General features: G+C 38.1%; 1 long non-coding RNA gene across 1 annotated transcript; it reads left to right on the top strand.

Moving 5' to 3' along the window:
- The first annotated feature begins 2,211 nt into the window (after positions 1 to 2,211).
- On the top strand, positions 2,212 to 6,259 carry LOC147282687 (uncharacterized). The gene is made up of 3 exons (XR_015122917.1): positions 2,212 to 2,639; positions 2,796 to 2,914; positions 4,228 to 6,259. It is a non-coding gene; the product is annotated as an uncharacterized LOC147282687 (long non-coding RNA).
- The last annotated feature ends 9,136 nt before the right edge of the window (positions 6,260 to 15,395 follow it).

Below are 15,395 nucleotides of genomic sequence, written 5' to 3'. Positions count from 1 at the left end.
CATTTTTGTCTATGCCTTTTAGCAAGTTTTAGTGTTTTAATTCTTATTTTTATTATTTAATTAATTTGTGGGTTTTATTAGTTTTTGTCATATTTCTTAGATTTTATTAGGTTGCATTTATTTTTATTTAGGTTAGATTTAAAATTAGAATTTTTATTAATTAGTTTATTTGAATTTTGTAGGTTTAATTAAAATAAAGAGAGAAGCCTAAAAGAATTGCAGCAGCCCAATCACGCACCAAGCCGGCCCATATTGGAAGAAAATGAGTGAAGATTAAAGCCCAAGTTCCGGCCCATTTCTTCAGGAAGCCGAACAGTCACCACGCTGCAGCAGCCTTCCGCCTCTCTCTTCAATTTGATTAATATTGGCTCCAGCCAACTGGACGGCGACACGTGGCAGCCTTCCTCCATTTTCTCTTCCGCAAATCAGCACTGCTTCATGTGAGCCAAGCCGATTCTACAGCCGAGCTTCCTTTCTCTTCCTCTCTCCCTCACGGTTTCCTGTGCAGCCATAACTCACAAGCCAAGCCAGCCGCTCACCTCAACTTCTGTATCAATGCAGTCACGCAAAATGCTTGATTAATCAAGCATTCGACCATTCCCATGCTGACACGCGTCCCAGCCCACGATTCTTTCCTTCTTTCCGCCTCTCAGCGTCTCTATCTCTCTCTTGCTGTCATTGCGTGACAGCTGTAGCACACTCTCTCACCTCCCAGCCAGTAGCTGCGCAACATGTGGCAGAAATTTCAGATATTTCCAGCCTTGCTCCAGCTCTTTGGGCTGATATTTTCCTAGTCCTGAGCTTTGCATATATAAGAAAGCATTCAGTCCCCTTACCATATCTTTTTCACCCTAGAATTTAATTTACTACCTTTTCTAGTATTATTCTCTTAAGATTTCTCTCTCAAGCCATTTTTAGCTATGATGTTTGAGAGAGAATAGGAATGTAACTCTCTTACAATTTTAATTAATGAAAGTTTAATATTATGTCTCTCTTCTCTCTTCTCTCTTTTCTAATCCTCTATTTACTTTATACCATTTATTTTATGTAGTTCTTTATGTTATGGTTAACTTTAATATTATGTCTCTCTTCTCTAATCCTCTATTTACTTTATGCCTTTTATTTTATGTAGTTCCTTAATTTATTGTTAGTAGTATTATTTATTGTATTGTTCTTTAAATTTCATGCTCATTTACTTCTTTTTTTATTTTTATTTAAGATATAAGTTCATGGGTGATCACTAAACCCCTTACCAAGGTAAGGGGGAAGCACCACCATGAACATTATTAAATGAGGTCTTTATGTTAAATTTTCCCTTGTTTAAGATCCAACAAGCTCTAGATTTGATATTAAAATAAGATAGAGATCCTCTTTCACCCATAATGTCATATATTATAGGTTGTTAGATCCTCTTTCCACATTTTAGCTTTATGGTTAATTGTTTTAACACAAACTTTTTGAACTCTAGATGTTCCTTAGTTTTGATTCACTTGAGTTGCTTAAAATTTGTACTTTCTAAGCAAAATCAAGATCTACCATATAAATCTTTAATTCTTGTGCTTAATTCATATTTATCTTTGTAAGAGGGCATCAAGTGACTCTTGGGTGCCCTCCTTTTAAGGGGAAATTATTAAAAATCTCATTTAATATGTTCATAAGTGGTGTGGAACCCTAACCTTGGTTCTTATACCATTGTTTAGTTTCTAAAACCAAAAAGTTGTTATTTTCCTTTCTAGATTTAATTTTTCAATTCTTGCACCTTTATTTACCTTTTTCTCTTTTTATGTAACGACCCGACCCAGATTTTCACTAGAAATTTAAATTTTTATTTAACTAAGGTTTTAAGAGTTTTTTTTAAAGGATGTTGAATTGTGAAGTCCCGCACTTTTTTTTTTTTCAACATTTATTTTGAAAAGTATTTTAAAGATTTAGGGATTTATTTGAAAAATACAAAGGTTTTAATTTAATTTTAATTTTTGTTTTAATTTGGGCTTGACCCAAAGTTGACTTTTAAAATAAATGAGTTTTTGATTTTTACCTTGGGCCCGTTGAATAGGTCTCGAGTCCACGAGTTCGTAGACATGAAGCACGCGTCAATCGGAGTTACACTTTGAGAGTTATTGGCGTTTGAAGCGAGGGGTAATTTTATAAATTTACAAAAGTGGGTTTTAAATACCCAAAAGTCAGATTGTCTCATTATCTCTCCTCTCCCCGTTTCTCTCTCTCTCTCTCTCTCTTGCGCGTCTCCCTTTCTCGTCGCCCCTGCCACCGGCGCGTGAGGGCGCGTCCGGCGGCAGCTGGTGTCGGGCTTTGGCTCCCCGCCATCGCCGCCCTCTCCTCTCTCTACCCCTAGTCTCCGTTCAACCCAGAAAAGCCCCGAAAACCCGAAACCCAGCCTGGACCCGATTCGAGCCTCGCCGTCGATCTGACTATTCCGGCGAGATTTGGGTGGCCGGACCCACTGGGTCTTGGTCTTCTCACCACGACGAGTTCAACCGTGGTGTCCTCCTGCTTCGATGATGCTCCATGACAGAGCAATGAGCTCGGGAAGTCCAACTCAACCGCCAGCTTCCGCCGTCGATTCCGGCGTTTCCGGCGAAATTTGGTTGTCGACCCAGTTACAAAAATTGATCCTCTAGGTATGGGCTATCTTTCCCCTAAGATGTGTTTGTCCAATTATGAGAAATTGAAATTTTGATTTTAGGGTTTTTATTATTTTTCGAATTTCTTAAATTGGAGATGAAATCCTACCGTGCAATTAGGACTAATTGGAGTTGTTTTGGGGTGTTTTCTAGGTTGTGCCGCCGCTGCCCCCGTCGAAACCGCCACTTGTGGCGGCGGGTTGAATAGTTTTCGCGCCAACCAGCCTCCCCGAGACTCTTAGAGACAAAATCCAGGCTCCGTTGTATTTTGGGTGAGTTTTGTGTATTGAATTGGAGTTAGGTTGATGGTTTGCTATTGTTGGTTATTTGTGAATTTAGGATATTTGGGAAGCTCGATTATGTGATTGGTCAGTTGCCGAACTTGGAATCGAATTAACTAGGTGGTTTAGATAATTACTTGGTGAGGATTTGTTCATATCGTTTACGTTGATCTTGGAGTTGTATTGATAATTGGGCGACTTAGTAATCGCGTTTATTTGGTATAAAATTAAGTTAACTTGGAAACTCTAGACTTTCGGATAAGTCATAGGGGCACTTAGATTTTTTCTTCATTCGATTTCAATCGACACTCGTATTCTCGACTATTAAAGTTAGTGGTACTTTTGTGTTACGTGGATGAAGCTTCATCTTTTGGCTATTTCTAGTGACGAACAATAAGGGATCGTGAAATGGGAACGTATTTCCGGAAAGGATTAGACATTGATCGGTTAAACTGTGAGTGGACTTTTGTTTTCCGAATTGTTTTGCACATCTTATAAATTAATTATATTATGCATAATATCTTGATTTGATTTGGGATTTGATCAATTACGATGAATTTCGAATTTCAAATGTGTTCATAAATAAGTTTTTAAACCATATAGTTACATGTTAGTTTTAGCGAGTTGTTGGGCTTTGGGAAATGAATTTGGTTTCTCATTTTATATACAAGGTTCATTTAATATTTTGGTTTTGTAGAAAAGTATTATTTTGATCTCTGTATATTGAATTTGATTCGAATTTCGTATGTTGGCTTACGAATTTAAAGTTTCTTTTGGGAAAGTACAATGATATTTATTTTTGGTGGGAAAATGATCTATTATTTGGGTTATGAAAAAATGGTTTTCAAACCACCCTTGCAGTACCCTCCAGGTTATCAGATTTGGATAGGTCTTTGGGACCCATCACGGCACACATATAGGCTTTGGGTTAGACAAGTTTTTTATATCAGAAAAATCATAAAGAATCACCAAAGTCAGAAGAGCAAATATGCATGTATGCATCAGGTAAATTTGGAGAACAACAAGCTAGATTACCAACAACTGATCTGGAAATCTTAGGAATTATTAATTCAATAGAAGTATTTGCTTTATATTTACATAATAAAGTATTTACAATTCGTACTGATTGTCAAAATATAGTGTCTCATTATAATAAAATTAAGACTAACAAGCAAGTAGTCAGAAGATGGGTTTTATTTGTTGATACAATTTCAGGTAAAGGATTTAAACCAGCATTTGAACATATTAAAGGTTCAAATAATACACTAGCTGATATCCTTTCTCGCATCATTCAATGATGACAGGTATGGATTTCTTTGGACCATCCTCTAGCCGAGCACAAACAGAAACAATATGCGAGCAAATAATGATAGCAGAGCAAGTGAGATGTCACATGCACCACTATATAGCAATATAGTAAGAAGTGGAGTGTCATCAGCACCACTACATAGAGCAAGTGGAATCCACATGCACCACTACCAGCTAATAGCAATTTTATAATATAAAGTGGAATGTCAAGAGCACCACTACCACCTAGCAATGACAGAGCAATTATACCTACTTTTTCATATAATGAAATCAAAATTCAGGTTGTGCAAAACCCTAATTATCGTTTTCAAACACGCAGCCAACTTACAGAAAAACAACATATTTTACTAGATAATTTTTGGAGTGCCAAACCTAGAGAAGGACCCCTAAAGATAGCACATGAAAAACTCATTAGAGTACTTGAGCAAGAATTTCTTAGTTATAATTTCACTCATCAAAAATTACAGAGTCATTTTGAAACCCTTACTAGAGAGCATGATAGTATCATAAAGCATTTTCGTATTTTAAATTTACAAAACCAGGATTTAATAGCACAACAATTTCAGCATACAGTCATTGAACCACTAGCTCAGTAGTTCAAGCATTTAAACACTATACAACAAGAGGCTATTGACCCCAATACTAGTAATAATCTGTCAATTCAACAGGTTTCTGAGACAACTCAGACAACCAATGAGCATATATCAAAAAAGGCTAATAAGCCAGTTCCAGCATCAAAGATCATAGGAGATGACTTCACATCACTTGGAGCAAGAATTCAACAATTTCCTTCCCACATTCAGCAGAAGATATTTGAAGGATATTTAGAAGTAGCAACAGCCTTACAGCTAGAGTTACATAAAACACTGTACCAATACATCACATATCCGAAACCAGGAATGGATATTACCACCTAGGTTTTTTCACTATGTTTTTGTGCAAAACCGGAATCATGTGACTGTATTCATCCTTACATCAGCTTAGCATTGGCTCGCATTAATTTACAAGACTTTGAGCCATGACATTTTAGTTATAAGCATAACAGAAAGAAGGAAATAGTCAGAGTAACACCAAAAGTATTATCTGATTTTGGTTATCTTAGTGACTTATTTATTTCAAGACAGAACAATCTTCAGCAATTTTCTCCTAAGTTCCAGTATTTTGCAAATGTACATCTCGATAAGTGGCCTAATGTCTGCATCTCATTCTTAAGCATACCACCAGAATGGTTTCCAGACCATATCCACAATGAAGCATATCATATAACATCTTTTGATGAAGGCAGTTATTTTATTTCACCTATTCCAGGTTATAGATGGACTCCTACAATCAAGCATATATGAAGATTCAGAGGAGCACAAATTTGTGATTTTGATAGATTTGATGCTACTCGTCCTCACTGAACACTGATAGGAGAGGATAATAACATTAGTTTTTATAGCAAAAAAAAAAAAACAAATTCTTACCAGTCCCTTTGGACCTATGCTCCACATGAGCATTGAAGCTAAAAATTTTTTGAGTCATTAAAAGAAAAATTAGAAGACAGGGAGCAGGCAGAAGCAAGCGATGCTCAATTCTGGAATAATCTTACAGATAAGGAACTCCACAACATTGAAAACATGATGGAGGCATAGCCACTTCAAGTAAGAATATTGTGTCTCTTCACCTTTACAGTAGTGGAGCATATTTCTATCTACAGACTTAAGCAATAATAGAGCATCCATCAGCAGGAACCTTATTAGTATAATTGAATTCTTCAGCAAAGATGGACCATGCACATGCAGCCAATTTTGGAAAAGCAAAATCATCACGTGATTTCACAAGCAAAGTTTCTCCACAACTCAGAAAGCATGAGCCACTCCATAAAGCAGCAAGGACACCAAAGTAATAAAAAGAAAAACTTTGTCCTCAATGGAAAGTTTGGTAGTAGATCCTAAAAAGCATAATTCTTTGGTAGTAGATTCGAATCCTCCTTTTATTTTATTGTCTTGCTCTTTTTCTCAAGATGTGTAAAACACAAAGTCTTGGTCTTTTCCCCCTTTAATCAACGTTACAAGTATTGATCTAGCCGGCCCAAAAAAGGTCATGGTCTTTTTTCTTTCTTTTTTGAAAAAATAAAGGTAAATCAACTTTATTAAACACAAAACAAAGGCCTTAACTATTGCGATAAGGCACCAAAACAACTATACAAGAACCCAGCGTAAACAAGTCAACAACGAACAATCAAAGGCTTAACATAAAAAACAAGAGAGACCGTCCATTCTGATTCTTTAATTAATTGATGAATTATTCGACTTTAAAGTCTTGGTCTTTGTTTTTTATAACTTTTAATTCTTTCTTGTTTTCTAGGTGAATGAAGTACGTGGTTAATGAGCTATTGTGTCCTCCACGACCATTTGTTTACTCTTTTTGATGAACACAGGCACACTGCACACCACGCCCTCCGTTAGTCCGTTATATTTTGAATTCTCTTTTTCTTATTGCCCCACTTTCTCTTCGTAACTCTTTTTCTTAATTTTGTAGGGCAAAAGAATTTTCAACATTTGCTTCTTTTATTTTGGGTAACAGTTAAGACTTGCCTGTAAGAAACAAATTGAGAATTTTCACGACGACCCATTTTTATGGCTTAAAAGTTTTGTTCAGTTTTGCACTAGGAAGTCCACGATTTTAACTCTTGTAAACTGCGAAATAATTGAATTATCATTTATTTAATTCATGCTGAAATGTGATAAAAAAAAAAAATAAAATCAATCTCAACCATTTTCTTGACTGCCACTAATGGTGAACTATAATCTTGGCCACAATCAAAGAAGGGTAATTTGGTTTAAAATTGGTTCAAAATAGTCAAAATTATTAAGGGTTAAATACATTTTTGGTCCATAAACTTTGGGGTGTGTCTCAATTTGGTCAATTAACTTTAAAACGTAACAAAAATACCCATGAATTATCCAATTTGTCTCAATTGAGGACAACCGTTAGCTTCCATCCACGATGCTAACGAAATATTTTCTCTCTCCTCTCCCACGCGTCTCTTTGCTCTCTCACTCACGCCCTCGGATGGACCGACGATTTCTCTCATCCGGCCATCAACATTGATGAAACCGATCCCGTTCTCTCCCTCTTCCTCTCCTCTTTCTCCCCCAGTGCTCCGATCAGCCCGAAACTCAGCCAAGAGAGAACCCAATCAATAGAAAAACCCAGCCCTATTCTCTCCCTCTTCCTTTCCTCTTTCTCCTCCAGTGCTCCGATCAACCCGAAACCCAGCCCCAAGTTCGATTGTCAACTACGGCTCAGATCAGTACAAACACCTCAAAAAAACTGGAAATCAGAAAACAATGCAAAATCAACGTCTCCCGCGCCACCACTCGCGGCGGTGGCCGTGAGACCCAAACTAATTTTTCAAGAATTCTCAACAATTGGCCAAAACCACTTTAACAGAACTGAAGAACACAAAGAGGGAAATCAATTTCATACCTGGGTCGACGAAAAAGGTCGCCGGAAAAGCCAAAAAAGGCGACGGAGCCGCCGCGGTTTCTTGGCGTCGATACGCCGGCTCTGGTGGTCTGATGAAGAAACTGAGGCTACCCTCGTGCTTAGAGTGACGAAAGGAAGCCTTTGAGGGTGGTGGGAGGTCGCGACACCGCCGGAATCACGAAGTCACCGCCAGAGTTGACAATCGAACTTGGGAGTGGGTTTTTCTCTTGGCTGGGTGTCACACCCCAATCCTGAATAAAATCTAATATCTAGGAGTGAAGCGTGACTTACGTCCTAATCGCAGATTAATAATTTTTTTTTTTACAATTAAGACGTGAGAAGAAAATAAAATAAAATAATATAAAATAATTGAAGAGACTAAGTAAAGTGAAAATGAAAAAAATAGACTTTATTTAGCAAACTACTATTCCAAGAGTACCATACTAGATGTTCATCTTCTTATATATTACAATGTATTGTTAAACAAACAAAACATAGTATTCCAGCAAATTCTCTAAATTTCCCTTGGGTATTCCACATCATTGGTCATATTTCCGTCACCTGCATGATTTATTAGGGTGTGAGTTTTTAAGGCTCAGTAGGGTATATTGATCCCTCATGGCCAGTTATCACATTTAATCAATGTCTCAGTAAAAGAAAATAAATACAGATAATGATTTTAATTATATGCAATGAGAATGTGTGTACTCACTCCTTAACCATTCCCGTTGACACATACCCAAGACAAACAGGCCTACACGTCCCATACCGTGCATCCTTCCACTGTGGCCCCGAATGTCCCAAGTATGAGCCAACACCCATCCGTCCCTTAAGCCCAAATATTTTGAATATAATTAAATTCACTTTTTCTTCAATAATTCTTCCACAAATCATGAGATCACCAGGTACATCTCCCTTTCTCCATGGTATCTCTAATAAATCACGAGACCACCAAGTTCATCTCCCTCTCTTCTTGGTGTCTCAATTAATCATTTTCTTAACCTTGTTCACAATCACACTTTCCTTATGCACTTATGATTATGCATGTAAAGATAAACATTAATGCATGTATAGAGAAATTAAATAGTACATGCATAATAATTTAACCTTACGCAATTTGAGTATAGATAAATTAAATAGTACATGCATAATAATAAATATCACAGACTTAGGAATTTCACAGTGCACACACAAGATTAATAATAAAAGCTTATTCACAAATATAGTGCACTTGATACATTTAATGAAGAAATAACATCACAAGTAATAAAGATAAATTATCACAAGAAAATAAATCACACAACATGACACAAGGATTAATTGTAATATAGTCCAATCATTGGGGAAATAGAGACCCTACCTTAATTCCTTGAGCACGAGTTCCTTCTTGGTCCGTTCCTATGTGTTCGGGTCTTTCTTTATTCCCTCCTTGAGTTCTATAGAGGCTAAAAGCTGTGAGTTCCTCTCCTTCTGTAACACTTTCTAGTTCACTCTCTCACTCACTCTCTCTCTCTCTCTCTCTCTGTTCTTTTCTCTGTTCAGTTTTTTTTTCTTCGTTGCATCCTTAGGTGTGAGCTCTTCACACCAGCCCTTTCTTATAATCCAACTTGCTTGCTGAAATTTGGTTAAGTTCATTGGCTCTCATCATTGCCTAGAGGTGACTCATCCCTCTAAGAAAAATCAAAACCATTGATCAAGGCTTATGTGTATATGTAATTAAGGGGATGGACGTTGGTATTATCTTCAAATCCATTCTTTTTTTTTTTTTTAAGTTGGGCTTTTCATCTCTTGTAAAACAATTGGGCTAAAGCCCAAACTTAGAAATTTAACCCAAATTTTAAAGCCCATAAATATTATTATTATTATTATTATTATTATTATTATTATTTTTTTGGACATTACAATCTACCCACCTAAAAAAAAAATTTCGTCCTCGAAATTTAGACGTACCAGTGTCAAAAATCTCTGGATATTTTTTGCGCATGTCAGAATCTAATTCCCATGTAGCTTCTTCTACATTCCCATGTTGCCACAAAACCTTGACTAATGGAATGGTTTTTGTGCGCAAAACTTGTTCTTTGTGATCGAGTATCTGAATTGGTCGATCTTCAAAAGATACTTGCTCATCAACGTTGAGTTCTCCCCAGTCCAAAACGTGTGCTGGATCTGGTTCATACTTCCGAAGCATAGATATATGAAAAACATTATGGATACTAGAGAGTTGGGGAGGTAATGCTAATCGATATGCTACCTCTCCAATCCGTTCGAGAATTTCAAACGGTCCGATAAATCTTGGAGCAAGTTTCCCAGATTTCCCAAACCTCTTGACTCCGTGTCGTGGCGAGACTTTGAGAAAAACATGATCGCCCACGTTGTATTCTAGTGGCCTTCTTCGTCGGTCTGCATAATTCTTTTGCCGACTTTGAGCAGTAAGCAAGCGTTGTCCGATGATCTTTATCTTCTCTGTGGCTTCTTGGACCAAGTCTGGTCCTAACAAAATATCTTCTCCCACTTCAGCCCAACACAAAGGCGATCTACAAGGTCTCCCATAGAGTGCTTCATAGGGTGCCATCCCTATGCTAGACTGGTAGCTGTTGTTATAGGCAAATTCTGCTAATGGTAGGTGGTCTTCCCAATTTCCTTGAAAATCTAGTATGCATGCCCTCAACATGTCTTCCAAAATTTGGATAGTTCTCTCAGACTGTCCGTCAGTTTGGGGATGAAAAGCGCTGCTGAGGTTCAGTTTCGTTCCAAGTGCATGCTGTAAACTTCCCCATAATCGAGAAGTGAATTTAGAATCTCTGTCTGAAACGATCGAAATTGGGATTCTGTGTAGTCTTACTATCTCCCTAATGTATAGCTTTCCCAATGTTTCGGTGGAATCAGTAGTTTTTACGGGTAGAAAATGAGCAGATTTAGTTAAACGATCTACAATAACCCATACAGCATCTCGTCCCTTTGACGATCGCGGTAGCCCCATCACGAAGTCCATTGTGATGTTATCCCATTTCCATTCAGCTACAGGTAGTGGTTGGAGCATCCCTGCTGGTTTTTGGTGTTCTGCTTTCACCTGTTGGCACGTGAGGCACTTTGCAACATAAGTCGCTATTTCTTTTTTCATGCCCTTCCACCAGTATTGTCGCCGAAGATCATGGTACATCTTAGTGCTACCTGGATGGATGGTGTAGGTAGAAAAATGAGCTTCATGTAGTACTTCGTCTCGCAAATTCGGGACTTCAGGCACGTATATTCTTCCCAGGTATCTTAATCCACCGTCTTTAGGAATGGTCCATCCTTTATTTTCATCTTCTGCGGCGAGCTTTTCACGTATGGATTTGCAGAATGCATCTTCTTGTTGCTTTTCAATGACTTTTTCCTTTAAGCTGGGTTGAGCAATTAAATTGCAAAGATAAGCATCATTGTTATTGGTGTCAACGTACAGATTATATTCACGAATGGCTTCTACAACCTTCCACTTCTGAATCCGTAAGCTTCCCACCGTTCCTTGAGATTTTCTACTCAATGCATCTGCGACTACGTTAGCTTTTCCTGGGTGATAATGTAGTCCAAAATCATAGTCTTCTAAATACTCCATCCATCTTCGTTGTCTCAAGTTAAGCTCCTTTTGCGAGAAAAGGTACTTCAAACTTTTGTGATCGGAATAGAGTTCAAAACGTTCGCCATATAAGTAATATCGCCATACCTTCAAAGCATGAATAATTGCTGCAAGCTCCAAATCGTGTGCAGGATAATTCTTTTCATGTGACTTTAGTTGTCGAGAAGTATAGGCTATGACCTTGTCAGATTGCATTAAGACACCTCCTAATCCTTGTAAGGAAACATCAGTGTATACTACATAGCCTACACCTCGCTCAGGAATGATTAGTACTGGAGCAGTGGTTAATCGCTTTTTTAGTTCCTGGAATGAATTCTCGCACTCCTCGTTCCACTCGAACTTTGCCCCCTTACGTGTCAACTTTGTCATTGGGGCAGCGAGTCGGGAGAAATCTTTTATGAATCTTCTGTAGTAGCCGGCTAGCCCAAGGAAACTCCGTATTTCAGTGACATTTTTTGGTTGATTCCATTTCAACACTGCATCAACTTTGGAAGAATCTACTGATATACCTTCTTTAGAAATCACATGCCCTAAAAATTTTACCTCTGTTAGCCAAAACTCACATTTGCTAAACTTGGCATATAACTTGTGTTCTCTCAGCGTTTGTAAGACGTAGTGCAAGTGTTGTTCATGTTCTTCTTTAGATGAGGAATAGACGAGGATGTCATCGATTAATACGATCACGAACCGATCCAGGTAAGGTCGAAAAATTCGGTTCATCATATCCATGAAAGCTGCTGGTGCGTTCGTTAAGCCGAATGGCATCACCAAGAATTCGTAATGCCCGTATCGAGTTCGAAAGGCTGTCTTTGGTACATCTTCCTCCTTGATACGAAGCTGGTGGTATCCAGATCGAAGGTCTATCTTGGAAAAGAAACAAGATCCTCTTAGTTGATCAAATAAATCATCGATCCGAGGCAGCGGGTATTTGTTCTTTATTGTGACTCTATTCAGCTGGCGGTAGTCGATACACATCCTGAGAGATCCGTCTTTCTTCTTCACGAAAAGAGCTGGTGCACCCCATGGTGATGTGCTGGGACGAATGAACCCTTTTTCTTGCAATTCCTGAAGTTGAGTCTTCAGCTCCTTAAGCTCTGCCGGTGCCATTCGATGTGGAGGTATAGAGATAGGTGATGTGCCTGGACAAACTTCTACGGTGAACTCTATTTCTCTTTCCGGGGGTAATCCGGGCAAATCATCTGGAAATACATTTTCGTATACTCGCACCACTGGGATGAATTCAATCTGCGGTCCATCTTCTTTTTCGATCTTGAGGTTAGCGATTAAGCTCCTAAAGTCATCCTCTTTTAAGTTAACAGTTAATCTAGGATGGTGAGTTTCCCTATCCCCGTAAAATTTAAATGTTTGTCCATCCGATGTACTTACCGTTACCATTTTTCTTCTACAGTCGATAATAACTTGGTATTGTGTGAGCCAATCCATTCCAAGGATGATATCGTACTCCGACATGTCCATTATCATCAAATCAAAATATACTTTATGACCCGCTATTTCTATCATGCAATTTTTACATATTCTATCAATTTTTCTAGCATCTCCTAACGGAGACCCAACTTTCAGTGGAAACTTCATGAATTCAGATTCTAACCCAAGGATGGATGCAAATGACTTTGAAATGAAAGAATGTGTAGCGCCAGAGTCAAACAATATTTTAGCCCAAGAATTAAATACTAGGAATGTACCTTCCACCATCTCTGGTTCTGTTGATTCCGTCTTTGCTCCCATAGCATACACTCTTGCCTGGGCAGGTTGTTCAGAACGTTTTATACCAGGTGGAGGTTTAGGTCTTATTTGAGTGGGTTGTCTTCCGGGACGTGGTGGCTGTTGTACCATTGGTGGCCTCCATTGGTTCTGTTGTGGCGGGTACGGAGTACGGTATTGGAATTGAGGTGCGTGAGGAGCTTGGTGTGTCTGCAATTGTGGACAGAATCGTTGGGAATGCCTAGCTTGCCGGCAGTGGTAACAAATTATTGAGTCGCGGTTTACCACATTTGACCTTGGTGGCGGAAGTTGAGAAGGTCCAAACCTTGGGCGCTTGCTGCTTGGTCCTCCACTTGCATTCTTATGAATCCAATTTTTTCTTACCTCTGGAGTACTTCGTTCAGCTATAAGTGCTCGATCTACGACATCTGCATAACGAGTTAATTTGAGGATATCCACTTTTTCTTTGATTGCAGGTCGAAGACCTTCCTCAAACCTTTTTGCTTTTGTAGCATCATCAGGTATCATGTAAAGCGCAAAACGTGATAGTTCTTCAAATTTGGCTTGATACTGGACCACAGTCATTTCCCTTTGGAGAAGGTACATGAATTCACGTGCTTTTGCTTCTCGTACAACTCCAGGAAAATATTTTTCAAGGAAGATCCTCTCAAACTCTTGCCAAGTCATATTTTCTGTGTCTTGCATCCCTTGAACTGATTCCCACCAATGATATGCCTGTCCCTCAAGATAAGAACTAGCAATAGTTACTCGTAGTCCTTCTGGTACCCTCTGATTCATCATACTTCTTCTGATTTGACGTAACCATTCTTCTGCTACTATTGGATCTGGTATACCCTTAAAGACAGGGGGTCGAGATTTTCGAAATTCTGCTTGAATTCGCATGACTCGTTCCACTTCATCTTCTTCGTGACGTCCTCGATTGCTTTCACGAATCGCATTTGCCATGTCTTGAATAGCGGCGATTACTCCATCGTTTCCATTCAACACGTGGTTCGCATCCTCTGCTTCTCCAGCCATCTTAATAGAATAAGAGTTAATGCTAGTTAGCATTTCTACAAATATAAAATAATTTCCAAACTTATTTACCGCAAATATATATATAATCTATAACCACACCACAAAAAGAGTAAACAACCATTTAATATTATAGTTAGAAATCTAGGTATCTTGTTTTTTTTTTTTTTTTTTTTTCTTTTAGACTTTGTCATCTTTTACAGCTCCTACCCTCCATTTTCATTATCCTAGTATCTAAGTCAAAAATATTTCCAAAACATTCCCCAAAATATTTCCCCCAAAATATTTCCAGTTGCCAAAATCAACCCCCTTAAATACGGTCATCTTTAAGTTAATTTTTAGTGCTCTCTATCCTACTCGTCGTCAGAACTATCATCGGTGACTGGTGGTGGGGGTGTGTGGGGCTCGCCACAAGCTAACTCTGTAGAAATCTCTGACACAGGTGCCACTGCTGCTATAGGTATTGCTTCCATAACATGTTGTTCTGCATGTAAATTTGGTGCTACTGCTATCTCACGGGAAATCTCATAAATCTCATCATCCATAGCCAACTCTAATGCCCCAACTAAAGCCCGAGCCTGTCCTCTTACACTGTGTCGAACCATCTCCCTTTGAGATTCCGGTGCAAGGTGAGGAAACAAAATCAAGATATCTCTAATCTCATTAATCATAAAGTTACGAGCATCCTGATTGACCGCTTCATCATATACCGCTTGGTTAAGAGGAGCTATCCCCTCAGGACCGATGCGATAACCCCCCCATCTATCCATTCCTTCAATTACATCCATACTGTCAACATAATTAATTTGTCCATAGGGTTAGTAGAACATAAACAAATAAATATTGAATACAAACAGCAAACAAAAATCAATCATATACATACATATATTATTTCTTTTACCTTTTAAAATCGTAGATGAAATATAATCCTACTCAATTTGTCCCATTTCTCAAACCTATAAGCTCTGATACCAACTTGTCACACCCCAATCCTGAATAAAATCTAATATCTAGGAGTGAAGCGTGACTTACGTCCTAATCGCGGATTAATAATTTTTTTTTTTACAATTAAGACGTGAGAAGAAAATAAAATAAAATAATATAAAATAATTGAAGAGACTAAGTAAAGTGAAAATGAAAAAAATAGACTTTATTTAGCAAACTACTATTCCAAGAGTACCATACTAGATGTTCATCTTCTTATATATTACAATGTATTGGTAAACAAACAAAACATAGTATTTCAGCAAATTCTCTAAATTTCCCTTGGGTATTCCACATCATTGGTCATATTTCCGTCACCTGCATGATTTATTA

This window comes from Dryas octopetala, chromosome 6 (assembly GCF_963921425.1).
Source record: "Dryas octopetala chromosome 6, drDryOcto1.1, whole genome shotgun sequence".
Lineage (NCBI taxonomy): Eukaryota > Viridiplantae > Streptophyta > Magnoliopsida > Rosales > Rosaceae > Dryas > Dryas octopetala.
The sequence above is the reverse complement of the archived record's forward strand: the minus strand, read 5'-3'. Positions and strand labels throughout refer to the sequence as shown.